Below are 12,119 nucleotides of genomic sequence, written 5' to 3'. Positions count from 1 at the left end.
GTTGGTCCTGCTCATTAAGAATGCTCTGCATCAGCTATCTTAGTAAAAATCCTGTATGCTGCTGTAGACAGTTAAGTTTGTTAAACAGGTAATTATTCCTGTCAGGCGTGTTCAGTCATGTGTGGCTGCTTATCATTGTACAGTCAGGTCTGGTGTTCCTTATACAGCACCTGTATGAGGGATGCATTGATCAATGCTGCGTTTCCAAAGACACAGAGATGAGAAATGACAGCACTGACAGCACTGGCTCCTGACTGAGGAGAAAAAATTCAGTGTCTCCATTTCAAAATTCTGTTTTTACACATTAAAACACAAAACCAACTGTTTGACGCACTGCTATTGTTTGACATTGAAAACCACAGATTAATACAGTGTCTGTGTCTATAAAATTAATTGAAGATTGCTGTATTTCTTTAGGAGCAGGGACTAAGTCCATATTTTCATTCTACTAAGAAAAAATTAACTCTACTCCATCTGCAAGTAGGACAGTCACTAGGCAGCTAAAAAGGGATGGAGGGGGAAAATATCCAAATAAATATTTAATCCCAATTAAATTTATTCTGTCCTGACACTGGACCTAAGACAAAGTGATAGGGTAAATGAGAACCCTGAGCAGTTGCTGCACATGTGGTCAAGAGAAAGAAGAGGTTGGGAAATGGTATCTGAAAAGTTGTGTAAGTTTATTTGAGATTTCCTTTTTTAAGTTCATTAGCAGAATGGAAGAAGGAAAGATATAAACATCATTCCTCACCTTGGATGGGAAGAGGAGATAGGCATAAAAGCCTTAGCCTCCTTCAGATTCCTGTAGAAATATCAGGAAACACCAGTAGGGGCAGATATGCCCTGGTGGATATTTCTGGCAAAACTCAGGGAATATGATGATGGAGCTTTTAATTTTTCACATAAGACTTGTGTCCTATAATAGAGAGCTTTTCTAAAGGGTTCTTTTTTGAGATTAAATCTGTATTATCCTTTATACTGCTTTAAAGAATATTAGGCTGGAGCTCAGAGGGCTTCAATGGATAATCACGGACCTCTCTAAAATTGCTGTTCGTGACAACTGTCTTCTGCAAAAGCAAAATGAAACTGGCAAAACAAACCTAAAAATTACAGAAGGAGAAGTATTTGTATTTTGGCCCAGACAGAAATCTAAGGCAGGATGTTTTTGGGCAGAGCTTCAACATGCAAAGGAGCAATTTAAGAACCAGGGGAAGTAGGGACTTTCAGGATTCCTGGTAATCTCTCTTGGCATTCCATCAAAATATTGCTTCACTTTAGTAATCAGTGCAAATCAATTCAAATTCCTTGGCTACTAATTTTTCAGGTTGAAAATGACCATAAGGTTATACTGTTTCCTAAGAAACCCACTGTCTTTAAAATTGATACTTTTTGGCATGGAAGAGGATATTTCAGTACATATACTGAAATGTACTGTTACTTTGCCTCTGATTTTATGAATTTAGAGACAGGTGATGTTTTGCAGGCTTGTTGTTAAAGTCAGAACATTTTGCAGGTGGGCATTAGCTTTGAATACAAGATTTAAGTTTTCTGGGAGATGTCCTTATATTAGGAATTGTGTACTATGCCGTAATTTTGCTTGTAACATCAACAGTCTATGGGACTTCTTGATTTGCAGAACAGGAATAAATCAAAATAAAGGAATGTTTCAATGGAGGGAAAACAAAAAATGGCAAGAAGGCTTTGATTTGTATTCCACTGTGTTTCATTATCATATTTTGATGGGAATAAAATGTGAACTTTAAGGAAAATAATTACTTTTTTGGTACAAAAATCATTAGTTTTAAGTAGAGGTGCTTTTTTATTGGAGTTTTTTTCTTTATCATTTTTGGAAAATGATAAAATATGACTATTTAGGAGCAATAATTTCGACTCATTGCCTGTGTGTCATGGCTTAGAGGACACTCAGAAATGGTGCTGTATGGTTGGTGGTTGAGGGCTGCTGACATGCCACCCTTCAGCCTCTGCCTCATCACCACATGCTGCTCTTTTGGGGGCAGTTTCTACTTTCAGAGACATTTTGGGTTCAGCTTGTGCTGAAAATGTGACAAATAGATCTGTGTTTCTCGCCAGGTGTGGGTGTGGATGTGTGTGTGCTACTTTTACGGCTCTCTTGTATTTGACCCAGTGGCCTCCTGTGGTACCTTGGAAGGATGGAAGAGGTTGCCTCCACTGGGCCCTGGGTGTTTGGGGGGACTGTGGAGCAGCCCTGGTTCCTCTGCACTGGCCTGGATGTGACTTTAGCCCCAGAGCCCAGGGTGGCAGCAGGGACAGCTAAGGCTGAACCAGGTTTGCTCTAGAGCTGCTTTGGTTAATCAGATAGGCTGTCCCTTCACTCTCTGCACGCAGCAGTAGATTTTGAGGAGTGGTGAGAACACACCCCATTTTATAGCAGAGATAAGATGTTTGGTTTGGGTTTTGGTTTGTTGTTTTTTTGCCCTGGTGCTGTGGAGTCCAGGTGGATATTTTTCCCGGTGATACAGGAACAGCTCCAGCTCTGCACTGTGAAAAAGTTAAGAGCGTGAAAGGGTAAGAGAGTGAGGTTCCCGTTACAATACAATAAATCTTCTGTGTTGAATATTCTAATTCTCACTAACCAATCTAGTATAATATAGAAATCCTATAGCATTTACGTACAACCCATAAGAATCGTCACATTACCATACTGTGTTACATTTTAAACCCTAAAAACTACTCTTTGGACCCCTTCTGCCAAGCTAGTAGGGTCTGCTCTGACCCCTGGACCTGTCTGCAGGCAGAGGGTATTGTTTCATCAAAAGGGGATTACCTTCAGCCCAGCCACACCATCGTTTTCCAGTTGTTCAGTAACAAAGCTTGCTTTCATTTCAATCTCGCTTATAGTTTCTATATTCTCAAAATCTTTTGCCAGGCAATCATATTTATAAGGCTTACCTGTTTCATCTTCCCCAACAGTTGTGGAGGAGTGGAGCCCCGAGTCCCCAGCCCGGAGTGCCCCTACTGACCCGTCCTTGTCCCCTGTCACCTGTCTGCTGTCAGCTCTGGAGATGTTCCTGCTGCAAAGCTGTCCCGGGACATGCGCTGATGCACCACGAGGGGTGATGTACCCGTGATGCGGTTATGGAACCTGTATGGAGCAGATATTCATCCCACTGATCTTCCCCATTTGTGAATTTTTCGTTCTATGTTGCCTCATTGTCATGGTTGGAATGCCAGTTCTGGGATCCAGGGAATTACAGGAAAACTGGAGATTCACAGTTGGCTGTGACGGTGTTCACAGGAGTCTTAGGATGAGGGAAGAGACGTAGATCTGACTCCATGCTACAGAAGTCTTGATTTATTATTTTATGATATATATATTACATTAAAACTATACTAAAAAGAATAGAAGAAAAAGTTCTTATCAGAAGGCTAGGCTAAGAATAGAAAAGAATGAATCTGTGGCTCGGACAGAGAGAGAGCCAGTTCTGCCGTGATTGGCCATTAATTCCAAACATCCACACAAGACCAGTCACAGATCCACCTGTTGCATTCCACAGCAGCAGATAATAGTTGTTTACATTTTGTTTCTGAGGCCTCTCAGCTTCTCAGAAGGGAAAAATCCTAAGGAAGGATTTTTAATGAAAAGATGTCTGCGACAGGTGTGCTATCCACTGAGCTCAAAGCTTGAAGACATTACTTCTTAGTGTTGCGAAATATTAGGCAAAGAATGGAAATTTGGAATTTACTTTCATAAAATCCCATGATCCATTAAAAAATTAAATGATTCTCTCGAGCCACACTGCATGAGTTTAATGCTCCTGAGGTTAGTAGAAGGGCCAATATAATTTATTATTCTTGCAGTGCTTTTGCATAGAGATATTTTTAATGTATCATTGCCTGTGATACCTTAGATAATTATTTCTCTGGGTCTTTGAATATTTGTTTTTGAGAAGTTGAAATGTGATTAGTGAAGGTACAGGAGATGGATTTGTTCCTCATTTTTTTAGCACATCATACATTGTACTTTGACCTGAAACAAAAAATGTTTCTTAGGTATTAAACACATCTCAGCCAGTTTCCTACTGGCTTTTTCTGAATGGTAAATATAAATTCAGATCAGACAAGTTTTTATGAAGAGAAATTTAAACACCAGGAAATGTGGTTTTATTCCCATGTGATAATAGAAAACTGGATTTGACATTTTCCTGCAGTTCATCTTCAGTTTTTTACTAATAGTCAGATGGTGAAAGGATAATGCCACTTTTTAGGGCAATGTGTACTAACCATTTCCTACACAGGGAGGCAAGAGCTGTTGTGTGAGAGCAGGAAATGTGAACAACTGTGTCCAAACACTTGCACAAATGGGCAGGCTTTCTCAGAGCTCCAGATTATAGGGAGTCAACTGAAAGTGTGTAACCACCATCAGATGGTTTCAAAGACTTTCAGTACCACATGTAGGGTGTACATGGCCTCAGACAGGTTCAGGATGCTGCAAGGATGTTCTATAAACAGTGTTTTTCCTTTAAATTAGGGATTTGCAAATGATTTATTCTGGGAGAGAAAACAGCAGGAATGGAAATCACTTAACAAATTTAGCAGAAGTGGCCAAAGACATGAGTTGAGGAGACAACTCAAAGTTAAGCTATTCCCTTCTTTGCCTCACCATCCTCCTCTTCCCCCAAAACAGAGGAAGTAATTCTTCAGGGAATGGATTGCACAGAATTACAGAATATTCTGAGATGGAAGGGACCCACAAAAATCATCAAAGTGCAGCTCCTGGCCCTGCACAGGACAGCCCCAAGAATCACACCATGTGCCTGAGAGCATCCTGTGGGAATTCCTGGGAGGAGATATAATCCAGGTGGCATTAATTTTTGCTGCAAATGTATCACGTGGTTTCATCTAGGTCTATGTCAGGTTTCTTTAGCACCCTGTAATGTTTCTGCACTTGCATGTTTTTGGCACCATATGTAGAATCACTGAAGTTCCAAAAGTCCCAGAACTCCAGAAACTCTCACTTATGAGAAAGACCTTGAAGCAGCTTTCCAAGCATCCTGAAGACCTCAGGGCTTACAGAAATATCATATGAGACATAAAAAATGTTCCTTTAAGTCACAGGGAATTAGACTCCATACAGAAAGGATTCTTCAGGCAGTGAATGACTAAGCCTGATGCCATGAAGATGATCTGGGGGCTCTGTCACAGCTGTCCTGGTGGAGGTCATGGGAGGAGAGTTCTTTATAATTTTTTCCTGTGACATGATGAAAGTTCTACAATATCAAGATCCTACAGCCAATAAAAATGTTTACAAAGGAATAGAAGGAGAAAGGCTAAAAATATGTGTAATCTTTAAACTTGGCTTTAAAGTACAAAAGGGGGCCAATTTGAAAAAAAAAGAGCAAAATAAGTTTGGTGTGCAAGAAGGTGGAGTAAGAGACAGCTAAGAGAAACAGGCAAGTACAATGAATGCAGATGCAATTCAGAATGATGCAGTTAAGTGAAAGTATTGTACCTGACCCTTTGAGAAGCTGGACAAAGTAATTCTGGAATTCTTAAGTAAAGGGCTTGAGGTAGAGAACAGAATGTCTTAAGTATTTGGTGTTGAGCAAAGTCATTTGAAGGGCTGAAGGACTTTGTGTGAGAGCAGTTGTTACTCAGCTGCAGGTGGGGAGTTCCACAATAGACTGGTATTATCTGTGGCTGTAGCCTCTGCATCCCCAAAACTATGCAGCAGGATGAGAAAAGGCACAGTGAATATCAAAGGTCTAGAAAAGAATTCCTGCAAAAAGAAGGAATTTGCTTGTAGCTGCACTCCACTATTTTATGTCTACCATTACTTTTTGTGGGCAAAACGCCCAAAAAGGAAGGTTCTAAAGAGAATCATCCTTTATGATCTGCTGGTTTGAGGTTGTGCACCACTGAGCTGGGCCAGTGAGTTAATTGCCCTTTTAAAACAAACCAAACCAAGTCCAAAACCCAAATATTTGCTGTTCAGGGAAAAAGGGCTTGTTTGGTGGAGCCATAGGCATCTGTTCTGTCTGTTCCCTGAGCTCTCTGTAGTGTTTTTCTGTCAGCAGAGTAACTGCTGGGAGGGATGGCAATGTGATCAGGGCATGAGGTACTAATGTTTATAACCCACTGTGTTTCTAATGATCTCTGTTAAACACAGAGGTTTTCCTTGAAAGAAAACTCCTGATGCAAGAATGGAAAATCTACAAAACTATCAATTTCCAAAGCCACCTGTGACTGCAGAAGGATTCCAGTTTTTATAAACAGAATAAAAAAGGAAGTAGAACTTCTTCCAAATTTCTGGCTAATTAAGAAGCCACAGATACGTGCCTATGGGCTGTGGAGGTCATGGCAACAACTTTGAGGCTGTAAACTGAAGTCTGGAGTGCAGAAAAACATTGGGTTGGAAGCCTAAAGAAAATACTGCCTAAAAGGAAAGCATGGAAAATACTGGAAAAGGAGTTTAGCTCAGAGGAGGAAGAAATGGGAGGGGAATATAACAGCATTTTATGTGTTATTCAAGGCTGTTCCAAAGAAGAAGGGAATTAATTTGTTTTGGGTAGCCATTCTGGATAGATCAGGAAGAATTAGAACAAACTTTCTAACAGTAACATATTTCTGAGCCTTGTAGAACACCAACACTGCCATAAGGGGATCATACAATGTCCCTCATGAGACACCTTTAAAAATGCTCCACAGAAGTATCCAACTGGATACTAGCAAACTAGAACTGGCCATGTTTTGTCATGCTGTGGGTGAGATCCACATTGAACAACCAGAAATTAGGACTGTTTCTGCAAAAACCAGGCAATGCCAAACTTTAAGGTTTTGTGTGTGGAATGGGGCAGGTGGTGATCTTCCAACTAAAATAAGTGTTCACTGCATAGCTCATGGATTTTAGTTGAGTGTGCAGAAAGATCTTAGTTGCTTGAGCACAAGTTGGTCTTGTATCATACTTTTTTATTTATCTGTTTTCTGTAAAGTGAAAGAACCTTACCTTTGTTTCTGATCAGTGCCAACAATTCAAGGAGTTCTCTTAGCCCTCAAGGAGGGCTTTTAGCCCTTCTGGATCTTTTGAAAGACTCTCTTACACAGAAGTGAGGCAAGAGCAGGATGGATGCTTAAAAATGGCTATCAGGTGAAGATATCCTCCCTGGGAGATATATGTATGATATTTGTATGTGAGTATGTCTATATAGATGAAAACACATGGTAAAGCTGTATTCTTTATTGTGAAAGAATGACTTTATTTCAGCTTTACCTTAGAACACTTTAAAAATATAGAAAGGAAGCAGGAAATCAGTGTGAGTTTCTTTCAGTCCTTGGGAACCATGACATTTCAGAAATAGAGCGTGACCTGTTGGTAACATCTGCCAACTCATCTGGCACTCACAGTTGTGTCAGATCAGAGGCCACAGGCTTGTGATTGTTCAGTTTGTGTAAATGTTCCTTAACCTGGTCCTGCTCCATGGAGGGCAAGTTTCCCTGTATTCCAATTCTTCCTGCAGGACAGAGCCTCAGAGAAGGAATCAGATGCAGGCTGATGGCTTGCTGCATCCAAGCTAAAAGCTAATTTAGGCTGATGAGCTTTGTCTCCTTAGGTCAGTTCTTCGAAAGAAACACGGGATGTGCTGGATCACCTCTCCTCTGGACACTGATAAATAGAGAGAGCCCATCTGCAAATGGGCAGAGTGGCACATGAACTGCAAGTGAGGCCTGGGAATCTAAAATATTCAACACTTTTTGAAAAGACTGAGCTGTGGAAAGCAAACTTTGGGTTTTTCCTCCCTCTTGTATCTCAAGTACCAAGTTATTGATCTGGGGTTATTGATCTCAACATCAAATTGAGATCTGACCATCAATAACTTGATGTTCAGAGACACGAAGTCTCAGGTGCAGCACAGCACTGGAGCACATCTTCCCTTGGAGAGAAACCAAGGGGCTGTGAATGTGTGAGATCCTAAGAAGGGGTGTAAGAAACTGGGGGAGCAGGCACTGGACAGAATGAATTTCATGCCAAGAGCTTTTGTCTTTTTGCTTGAGATGTTGTTTCTCCAGCTGAGAGGTACTTCTGGCTTGCATAAGAAGAATTGCTGTCAGAGCTGACCAAAGGAGGTTCTTTTTTAATTAAACAAGAAACACTTCCTTAAAACAGAAAAAAAAAATATCTTTTTTCCATTAAGAGATAATGTTCTGACTAATTATTATGCAAACAGAATGAATTGAAGCTTAAAAGAGAATATCATGTCACTCGACTTGTACATCTTCTGGGCTGCATGCAGGGACTATTATGACATTGGGGGAAGTTTGGCCAGCCTTTATCTTCCCAAACTGAAAAATGTTGCTGTTTACAGAGGAATGTTGGAATGAATGGGGAGATCATCAACACACCTCATGATATTGTAGGTCTGCTATCTCTTGGAAATGAGTTAGAACTGAAACAACTTGTGTTTTGGATGATTGCTCATAGCTGAATGATGCTGGCATTTTCTTATTGCATACAAGTAGAGATATTATAAAAAAAAGACCTTATAAAATATAGTTGAGGCTCTGCTACTCTAGTTAAGCTAGCAGTCAGCTTGTGACTTCCCATGTGAAAAATCATAAGAATAAAAGCAATTAGCACAACAGACTATTCTGGTAAGGGAACCGTTTGCACCTGTAATAAACAAGAAATCCACCCCATAAGAATCAGTGAACAAAATATGGAAACGAACCAAATTAAAGAAAGGTAACAGATGTACACCCTGGCCATTGACTGACCAATAAACTGAGTGTGTGTGTATTATTAGCCAATTAAGTCTAACACAGTGCCTTCTGATATTTCCTATAAATTTGAGCTTTGTGAATAAAGAATTAGCTTTCTTGCATGAAGAAACTGAGTCCTGTCTGCTTTACTGCAACATTTTCTATTTTATCTAATGTTGAAGAGTGAGATATTTGCCTTTTGCCTATCAGATTTAAATACAGGAATGCTGTAAATAAGTATTAGCCCAGACAGGAAGAGTTCTTGTTGGTAGCAATCAGGACTCATGCATGGCACATATGTTTCCTGGCATCTTTCGAACCCCAGTAGCAAATTCTTGCTGATAGCCAAGATATTTCATGACTGAAATACCCTATTTTTCTTCAAAAACCCAGCCTTCTGTCAGACATAGAACCTTTATAAAACTGGGATTTTCTAAGCAGCTACAGGTTGTCAGCCTGACTGCTATAGGAAGAAAAAACACTTTATGCTGTTTTCCCTTGGCCAGATGGGAGGTAGAGGCTCTGGACTTGATGATGTCAGTGTCCCATGGCAATGGGACCAAGACTTTTTGCCTACATATTCAGCCTGGAGGATGCTTCTGAGATTTGAAGACTGCATCTGAGCAAGAGGATTCCCTGATAAAACAGATACTCGATGCTGATCCTGTGGGTCTTTTACTTTCTCATTTTTTGATCCAAGGAAAGGATAGTGTTGTGTAGGGGAATAAGCATTATGCTGCCCAGTCTTTTAAATCAAGTGGAAGGAATGAAAGTTTTTTCCTTCTCATTCTTTTCCATTTGAACTGCTCAGGATTGAAGAAATCTACTTTTTGTCGTCTGCCAAGCCTGGGGGACACACTGACCAGGCAATTCTAAGTTACAACGTATTTTCTTCTGCTTCCAAAGAGGAGTGATACAGCTCCTTAGTTGGCATTATAGTTGAGCTGGAAGATCATGCCCAGTCCCTAAGGAGAAGGCAATTTTAGTTCTCTTTCATAAAAACAATATCAGAGTTATGGTCTCATCTATCAGGAACGAGGAATCCATTTCACTTGAAGACCTCCCTCTGCACATTGCTGGGTATTCTCTTTTTCTGATTAATGATTGTTTATTACCCTTTTCTGTTTGGTTTCTTTCCCCAAGGAGTCATTCTAAACACTAGCAAGAATTTGGAGCCATAAAAATATTCCTGGAAAATACTGTGGCTTTTCTCCTTTATTGTGTGGCAAAATCCAACAACAATGCAAATTTTTGAACAGAACTGTGTTATTAAAATAATCTTAGAATCCCTTTGGCACGAGTCCAAAAATCATGTCTAGTCTCACCATGTAGCTCTGCAAATCTTGATATCTATCTACTTTCTGTTTGTGCACAGAAGAAATGTATTTTTCATGATTCATATTCCTAGAAAAACTTTCCCCTTTCCTTCAAGCTTGACCAATAGGTTAGTTTGGAACAGTAATATTTCCTGAAGGTTGTACATAAACATTGACTTTATACTCTTCCTCTGACTCAGACTCAGGATCCCAGGCTGAGAAGCATGCAGCTTTTCCTAGCTGCTAGAAGAATTCTGTCATGATTTCTAATGTAAGATACTTCCAAAATGTTTATAGATATGTAAATCTTACTCCTGCCAACTTAGAAAAACCTCACCTACAAGACTCCACTTTAATTTGTCAAGGAAGAAGTTGAAACAATAGTGAGGACATATTTCCCATTCATTATCCACTGTCAGTTTATCACTGGCAACAGGGATGGTTATGGAAATAAGCAGCACTTCTGAAGAAGTAGTTTGGATCCACTCTGAGCTAATTCTAATCTGGAAGGAGTAAAATCCCTCCATGTGTCTGTCAAAACTTCATCTGCATCAGGGGATGAGGAGCGAGTCTGTCTGTAAAGCAGCAGCCAGCACATGAGTGCTTGGTCTTTGTGGAGTCAGTGTCAAAAAAAGGTGCTTACAGAAAGGGTCTTTTTGGTTCAGAGCTGGCAAGCATGGCTTGTTCTGGAGCCCATCATTCCAGGATCACATTTTCTCTTTGCTTCAGTCATCCCACAACTTCTCCTTACTCCTTTTCTAGCTGATCTGGTGTACTTGACCACATCGCTTTGGCAATCTAGGATGTAAATTTGAAGGGACGCAACTTCTTCCTCACAAGACAGGGACTGGCATCATGACATCAGAGAAGAGATTTCCTCATCTGTTTCAGACCTTAATCTCTAAAAAATGTTTCTTCACCTCCTGTGAGGATGTACCTGGTCATGTGCATATCAGAGTGAGGTGTAGCTGGCATTGTAAGCTGTGAAATACAAGAGATACAACATTTTCACAAAGAAAGTAGTGCTTGTGTTATTAACTGGTGGCTTGGAGGACATTTGCAGGCTAGGTATCTTTTTAATTTGGCAGTTAACTTTCTATATCAGCTGTATTTGTATGGAAGTCTTAGTTGAGATTGTTCCATTAGTAACAGACCAACAGGTCTCTCATAGTGCCATCTGTGATCCTTAGAGGGTGCTGTGACGCAGCAGAATAACTTCTGAAGAGCCTGCAGCACAGACAGAAAATGAGAAATTCCTGGTGTATTTATCCTACTTACAATAAAAAAGGAAATTGAAGTAATAGGTTCCTGCAGGGATAATAAGGCATCGTATTTCCACCTCTTTCTTGTTGTGACCTCTGGCGTGTAGTCCTTTTCTCAGAACTGACTTCCCCTCACTGAACTTCCTGGCCTCAAGGAGGTTCCTATGGCAGCACCTGTTCCTGACACTGAACTTTATTAATAAATTTTTGTTGAGAGGGAAAACTGCCCTCTCTCAGCTTCCCCTACAGGCCACAAACTCTACTCTTACTTTGGTGTAGGGCTCCATTAAATCTACAGCGTGGAAGTAAATTGTATTTCAAGTCATTCGTTATCTGGTTTTGTTTTGGCAAGGATTCTCAAAACCATATAAGGTCTCTTAAATAGGACTTTTTTAAAAATATCAAAATGAGGTCAATAGCTGCTTCCCAAAGGCATTGTAGCAAACAACTAAATGGAAAGAAGAAAATTTGAGTGTCCTTTTCCACCTTAGAAATGAGACTGGAAATAGAGTACTTGAGAACATTTAGAGATTTATGCAAAATATGGAGTCTCATTACTGTTTCAGTTATTGAAACAAGGAGAACAAAAGTACAAATACTATAGTAATTGCACTGGATAAATTGGAAGCCTTGGTAAGAATATTCCGTTAACTAAAGAAACCAGAACAGTGTGATGGAAATATTTTCTCATTTGCTGGAAGTTTCCTTTCCCATCTCCTCCTGGCCAACACTACAGTGTGAATCCAGTGAATAAGACCAGCAGTGATAACCAGCCAAAGCTCCTGTTTTCTCAAGGTACCCCATT

This window comes from Ammospiza caudacuta, chromosome 1, assembly GCF_027887145.1.
Source record: "Ammospiza caudacuta isolate bAmmCau1 chromosome 1, bAmmCau1.pri, whole genome shotgun sequence".
NCBI classification, from domain to species: Eukaryota; Metazoa; Chordata; class Aves; order Passeriformes; family Passerellidae; genus Ammospiza; species Ammospiza caudacuta.
The sequence above is the reverse complement of the archived record's forward strand: the minus strand, read 5'-3'. Positions refer to the sequence as shown.